General features: G+C 46.0%; 1 pseudogene; it reads right to left on the reverse strand.

Annotated features, from left to right (window-relative positions):
- Positions 1 to 4786: 4786 nt before the first annotated feature.
- Positions 4787 to 6679, reverse strand: LOC142848667 (polyadenylate-binding protein 1 pseudogene; annotated as a pseudogene).
- Between the last annotated feature and the right edge of the window lie 602 nt (positions 6680 to 7281).

Below are 7281 nucleotides of genomic sequence, written 5' to 3' on the forward strand. Positions count from 1 at the left end.
GATATTCTGACTTTTGTGGGCTTTTGTTTCCCTTTTGAGAAGCATCTTCAGTAAGTCATTATGCAAGCTCTCCTGAGCACTCCAGCGCCTCCATCCCCTTGTTCTTGATGCTCCAGGTCAATGGCCTCACTGCCTCTGCTTACAGGTAATTTCTGCAGAGTAATGAAAGTGGAGAGGACAGTTTGTTAGTAAAGCGCTCTTGACAAAGAAGGTACGTTTGTTTGTCCAATTATCACATCCCAAACAGCAGAAACAAATGCCTATGGCCTTAAACAAATGTCCCAGTTGCTCTACAGATAATGATTGTGCGGTTCATTATTTTAAAAGGAAAACCAAGAAATGAAACCAATAAGTGCTATGAGTAAACAGACACAATTTAAGCTTTGCCCTTGACCCTTCACTCACGCCTGGCAGTTAACAGCGTACAAGGAAGGCAAGCACTTCCTGAGTAGCGGGTCCTACCTAGGGACAGAGTGAGGTGTCTGACAGCTCTGACTGAGTTTGGGGAGCATGGGGAACCCCCTTCAGCCAATGGCCTTTAAGAGGCTGGACCAGGTGGGGGAGTGACTTTTGGGTTCCCACAAAGCTGCTGTCTTGCCCAGCTCTCTGCCTGTCTTCTTTCGGAGTCATCTTGGGATTATTTAACTCGCATTTCTCCCCTCTCCCCGCTCTTCTCCTCCCCCTATTACGAGTTCAGCTTCATGAGGATTCATCACATCAGACACACTTTCCTTTTGCCTGCTAGGGCTATCCGTCCTTTGGCTTTAAAAAGTCATGACCGCTCCCAGAGGATGGGGGATGATGGGAAAGCTGGAGCTCCAGATGTGTCAACAGCAGGTGCAGCATCCTTTGGAAAAGTGGAAAAGGAGTGAGAGGATCTCCCTCGGGGCTACACTCCAGGTGCTCCAGGAGGGGATGCAGCCAAAAGTGCCTTGTCATTCACCAGGGTGCCAAGCTAACCAGATGCTCTCGGCAGGAGTCGCCCTTGGAAACATGCCCTTTAGCTGCCTTCTAAGTCCTGATAAAAACCCTTGGCTAGCCACTGCTCCAGGTAGCTTGGGATCTTGGCATAGACAAGGCTTTTCTGTAGGTGAATGGATTTTGCAAAAAAAATTCTTTTTCCCAGCAATAATGTGAAGGGATTCAATGCACCATTAGGAAGTCTCTGACCAGAACAGCTTGTTTGTTGCTCAGGAAGCTAATATTAGAGACGGGAAACAGACTTTTGCCATTCTAAACCCATGTACTTAATTATCTCCACCCTAAATCAGTTCCAGAAACAGACACAAATGAAAGTACACGCGTCTGGCCAATGTCAGAGGATGACCAGAAGGTGGGGAATCCCGTGCCTTGCGACCTTCTCTCAGCATCTCCTGCCTTCTCCCACCTCCTGATCGAGGAAGGCAATTCGACCGCCAGAGTACATTGTATTTCTGCAGTGCTTTTAAAACAGTGGTCCCTGTAAGGGTCTTGCTGGGATTCTGGTTTCTGGGCAATTTTATATATAACCCAGTTAATCCTGATAGATTTTAAAATATTTTAAAACCTCAATGAAAGGCAGAATTTGTAGATCATTGGCCTCTCCAGTGGCTGGTAAGATCAGAGCTGGATTCTTACCCATCCCCTTGATGCCTTCACCCCAAGAATATTGAAAGTTACCAGGTAAGTAAGAATGTAAAAAACAGTAGCAACTATAGCATGCTGGAGCTACATTTGCCACAGGTACAACAGCATAACCAGCTCCCCTGAGAGGCCAGTGCTACTGAGATGCCTGTATTAGCTTCATTTCACATGCAGTCCAAAGTGCAGCCCCTCAGCTGGTGAACGCCGTCCACCATGGTCACTGAAATGGCTGCATTGGTGCCAGATACTTGTGGACTGAACAAGCATTGTTTGAATTTCTGCTTTGCCTCCTATCTACCCACTGCCTCTCAGGGTCTTTCCTCCTCGAGTCTGCATTCTCTGCCTTCTCCTCTAGTTCATCTTCTGGCACGAAGGTACGCTGGGGTATCATTTTTATCTTCATGTCTGACGTTGTCATTTGCATTCAGGTTTGGCAGTTGATGTGGGGTCATTATTTTACATCTGCCAATTCACTCTGGGCTCTAAAACATGCCAGTCATTTCTCTACTGGAACCCCTGTAAACCCATGATGCCCGTGGACATTCCTGTCCCTTCTGACTACTTTTGTGCCTGGGTACCCAAAGCTTTGATGCAGCTGTTTGTGTCTCACTCTTCCTCAACCCCTTTACCAGCCGGGCTACTTGTATTTTTTAATTTAGTTTGAATTTTGTTTTGAAGTGATGAGTAGCATTTTTCAAATTTTATTTACTAATTTCAAATCCGTTTGAAGTCTTACTTAAGGACAAAACATTTCTTGGGCCCAAGGGACAGCTTTGGGGCTTTGGGAAGGAACTTGGGGGCCATTCATACCACTGGAGAGTGATAAGGCCATAAACCCAAAGCCCTGAAAAATCAGAAAAAAAAACGGTGAACATAACACTGTGGGCAGACAAATGTCTCAAGGACTGCCAGGAGCTGTTTGGAGGTCTTCTTTAAAAAAACAGCTTCCATCATAAAGGAGCATGAAGTGACTTTGTCCACTACTATCAGCAAACAGAAAGAGACAAATGGTGATACCTCAGCTTGCTCTCTTTTCAATCAATGAGAAACTCCAGTCCATGGGAGGTGCAGTCCACATTCTGGAAGGATCTTCCTTCTTCATGTAAATGTCTCTGGAGACATAATAAGAAATGCTCTCAAAGACATACCCAGAGGTGTAATGTGTCCTAGGTGAATTCACATTCCATGACAGTTAACCATCACAATGTCAAACCTTATTTAGGAAGAGTACAGGAAAAGCCAAACTGACCCTACTGATGCCATCCATTTGACTTGATCTGTCACTTTCTCTCCCAAACTTTGGCTCTCTCTCCTACAGGAAAAATACTTCCCTCACTTAAAAGTAGTCTCCCTAAAGATCATGTCTTAAATATATTACTGTGTATGGATTTCTCAGCATGAATTGATGAAGACACCCCAAAAGCAGAAAGAGAACTATCATACATTGAGGACATACTAAGGCCCAGAAAAAGATTCAGATGTTCTATATTTCATTGTGCCATCTCAGCTATGACGTACTAAGCCCCCACGGAATACACAGCCACACCCTGTCACTATGCACTGGGACTCTAGGAGGCTTTAAAGCAAGAGGATCAGAAAGTCGATACTTGCAAGAGCCCCATAAAGGCCTTGGGTCACAAGTCCAGCAGTCGAGGGGAACTCCTCGCCTCCTGTTTCCTGATGCCCTTGCTTCACTTGGATTCCAAATTTGTGGAGATTTTCTCTGTATGTGTGTCTGTCTGTCTGTCTGTCTCTGTGTGTGTATGCGTGTTTGTATCTGTCTGTCTCTGTGTATGTGTGTGTACCTGTCTGTCTGTCTCTATGTGTGTATGTGTGTGTACCTGTCTGTCTGTCTCTATGTGTGTATGTGTGTGTACCTGTCTGTCTGTCTCTATGTGTGTATGTGTGTGTACCTGTCTATCTCTGTGTGTGTGTGTGTATCTATCCATCTCTCTCCCTTCCTCCCTCTCTCCTCCTCTCCTCCCAGCCTCCCTATCATAAAGATCCCACCTCTCCCAGAGCTTCTCGCCTGGATCCTTAGCTCACTCTACTTCCGGTGTCCTTGCCTATGCTGTCACCCGGTTATTTCTCCTAAAGGACCATGGGGCTGTTGTACACCGTTGTTCCCAGTACCAATGTTTACTCCATGCACATGGTGGCTGATTTACACGTTGGGCAGTGATTAGTGAGAGTGTATATGATCCTGGCTTATTAGGACTCTATCTGCAGCAGCGTCTGTATCCATGATCTGCTACTTGCAACTGTTCTTTTTTCTTGTATTTTCTTAACCTCATTTAAATATCCACCCTCCTATGCCTGCCATTTAAGCATCTGCTCCAGCCTTCTCACTGGGTAAAAGGGGAAATGGCTTTTCTGTGCCTCTTTTCTTCCACCAGCGGAACTTAAAGAGGCAGCAAGGACTAAGCTATGTCCTCCTGTGTCCTTCTGTTGCCTGTTGTCTCAGTTTCCCTGATTGGATTTTTCATCTATCAGGAGGCAAGTCAGGGGCTCTGAAAGGTCATGAAATCAATGGTTTCCATTTCCTTAAAGATTTCTTACTGTATAAAGACAATGTCCAGGAACTTGTGGGTCTTATACCATCAGTGTGCAAAGTAACAGTCTCCCCACACAAGATTAAGTCATCTAGTTGTTCTTTATTCTAACATATAGTTTTATAGAGAAATACAAAGAATATGATAGAGCACATTATCCCTACCTAAATAATTTGATATTTTTTCACCATGTAAGTTTTTGATATTTTTCTCACTGTGTAAGTTATTAAAGCAAGGATTTTATAATTCAAATTATGTTTCTTTGCCCAGTTATCAGTTCTGCTGTTAGAACTGACATATTGAGCTATTCAACAATAAAGAATTACAAAATTAAATGCTTCAAATGTTTCTACTTTGCTGAAAATGCTTTTCCTGGGGTCCACAAAACATGGGTTTGTAGATTTTACTATTTCTGGGGGATGGTGGTGCAGATTTTATATCAGTCTATGCCAAACACTAGACCTGATATTTGCTCAGTAAATAAAGTTCAAAGTTGCCTTTCCTTTTTTTATTTATTTTATATTTTACCATTTTTTTAAATAATTTTTTTCAGTGTTTAGGTATTTTTCTTCTGTGACGTGTGAATTTCTTTTTCGAGGTCTCCAATCAGCTTAAATAGGCGAGACACCAGAGACACTGCTAACAGCTTTCTGGACAGCCTCTTTAGCTTGGTGGGCTTGGAGTAAGGCTACAGCTTCTTCATCGTTAGAGCGCAGAGATTCTGGAGACTTCAGCATCTGAAGTGGTTCTGAGTTATCCATCTCCAGCAACATGCCCGTGATCTTACCAGCAAAACTCGGGTGCACGGCTTGAATGAAAGGAAATAGCCTTTCATCCAGCATTTGCTTTTGCTCTTGAGGAGCGGTGACCAACATGGAAGCAGTCCAAGGTTCCTGAGCCTGTGCCCTAACAGCAGGCTGCTGCACCAGCTGTGCGGTAAGATGTTGCTGGGGGTTGCGGACTCCCGCGGCGAATTTATACTTTGGAACCGAGCGAGCAGAAGTAGTTGCTGCAGAAACTGCAGCTGCAGCTGCTGCTGCAGGATGTTGACCCACTGTCTGTGCTGATGTGTTAGTTACGCGATGTGCGGACGCTGCTTGAGGAATATGGGAAGGACCTGGTCTTACAGTACTAAGTGATGATCTAGGAGCAGCTGGGTGGATAACAGCAGGCACATTTAGAAATGGATGAGGCCTGGCACCCGGAGCAGTCCAGCGAGCGCTTGGCCTTGGTTGAGTCATCTGGCTAGGGCAGCATGGCACACAGTTCTGAGTCTGTGGGAGAGTGGCCATGGAGTAACCTGAAGGCGCGGGTTGGTAGGGGTTCATCACAGCTCTCACACCTGCCATTCTCTGCATATACTGGTTAGTGAGGTGAGCTTGACGCTCTTCTTTGCGCTGGGCTAAAGCTACATACAGTGGCTTCGTGGCCACAATTCGACCATTCATTTCCGAAACTGCTTTGGTGGCTTCTTCAGGGGAGGAGAAACACACAAAACCGAACCCTTTACTGCGACCCCCCTCCATCATAACCTTTGTACTGGTGATCGTTCCAAACGGAGAAAATTCTTTCTGTAGACGCTCGTCATCTATGCCATCGTCAAGGTTTTTCACGTAAAGGTTAATACCTTGGTATCTGATGTTCCTGTCTTGGGTCACTTGCTCAAATTTGCGCTTAAGCTCTGTGTGCCGGTCCACTTTTTTCTGAGCTCGACCAACATAAATGTGTTTGCCATTGAGTTCCTTTCCATTCATCTCCTCCACCGCTTTCTGCGCATCTTCATGCTTTTCAAAGCTGACAAACCCGAATCCTTTGGATTTTCCACCTTCATCGGTCATGACTTTCACACTTAAGACCTGTCCAAACCTGCCAAAGAGGTCACTCAGGGTCTCATCATCCATGTGGTCCCCAAAGTTCTTGATGTAAACATTGGTGAACTCCTTGGCCCTTGCTCCAATCTCCGTTTCCCGTTCTTTTCGAGACTTAAACCGTCCAACAAACACTTTACGGTCATTCAGAAGCATCCCGTTCATTTTCTCAATGGCTCTTTCTGCTGCCTCCTCTGTTTCAAAATGTACAAATCCGTGCCCCTTGGAGCCATTCTCATCGCAAACCACCTTGCAGGAAAGGATGTTCCCGAAAGCAGAAAATGTATCATATAGCGCTTTGTTATCAATGGTTTTGTTCAAATTTTTAATGAACACGTTGCCTACTCCACTTCTGCGTAGTGACGGATCACGCTGAGACCACATGATGCGGACCGGCTTGCCCTTGATGACATCAAAATTCATGGTGTCCAAAGCGCGCTCTGCGTCTGCAGGCTGCTCGAAGTTCACGGAAGCATAGCCTAGGGAGCGACGGGTGATTACGTCCCTGTACACCCGGATGGAAAGGATTGGCCCGGCCGAGCTGAATTTCTCATAGAGCATCGCCTCGGTCACATCCGGGTGCAGGTCCCCTACGTAGAGCGAAGCCATGGGGCAGCCTGGGGCGCTGGGGTTCATCTGGGCACCGCTGCCCATGGGGCAGCAGGCTGCCACCTTCTTGTGAGAGTAGCAGGGCCAGCGCTGGGCTGGGGCAGAGGCAGGGACGGAGCGGGCAAGCACAGAGGGTCAAAAACCAAAGGGATGGAAACCTCCCCAACGGCCACAGAGCCCAGGGAACCTCAGAGCCAGCGCATGCGCAGTGCCTGGTGCGTGCTGCCCTGGGAGCGAGGCTGCTGGAGAGCTGGGTAGGTAAGGCATGTAAGTGTAGACCTGCCGGGCCTCATCTGGTCCCTGCTAGGAGTGGGTGGACAGGAGGTCTCAAATACCTCACCTCGTTATTTTATAAAAGAAGAAAACAAAATTAAAAGTTAATTGAGGGGGAGATGCTGATTTTTTTAAGGCTTTGCAGAATCAAGAATTTTTTTTTTCCTTTTATGTCTTGGGGCTTATTATTTTAAAGAGAGGTTCCCAATTTGTAATCTACAGGCTAAGGCAAGGCAGATCACCATGAGATCCAGGGTGTCCTGAAACTCACCATATATACTAGATCGTCCTTGATTTCGTGGTGATCTGCCTGCCTTAGCCTGTAAGACTTGGGGATACTTTTAAATAATACATGT

Source organism: Microtus pennsylvanicus, chromosome 4 (genome assembly GCF_037038515.1).
Source record: "Microtus pennsylvanicus isolate mMicPen1 chromosome 4, mMicPen1.hap1, whole genome shotgun sequence".
NCBI lineage: Eukaryota > Metazoa > Chordata > Mammalia > Rodentia > Cricetidae > Microtus > Microtus pennsylvanicus.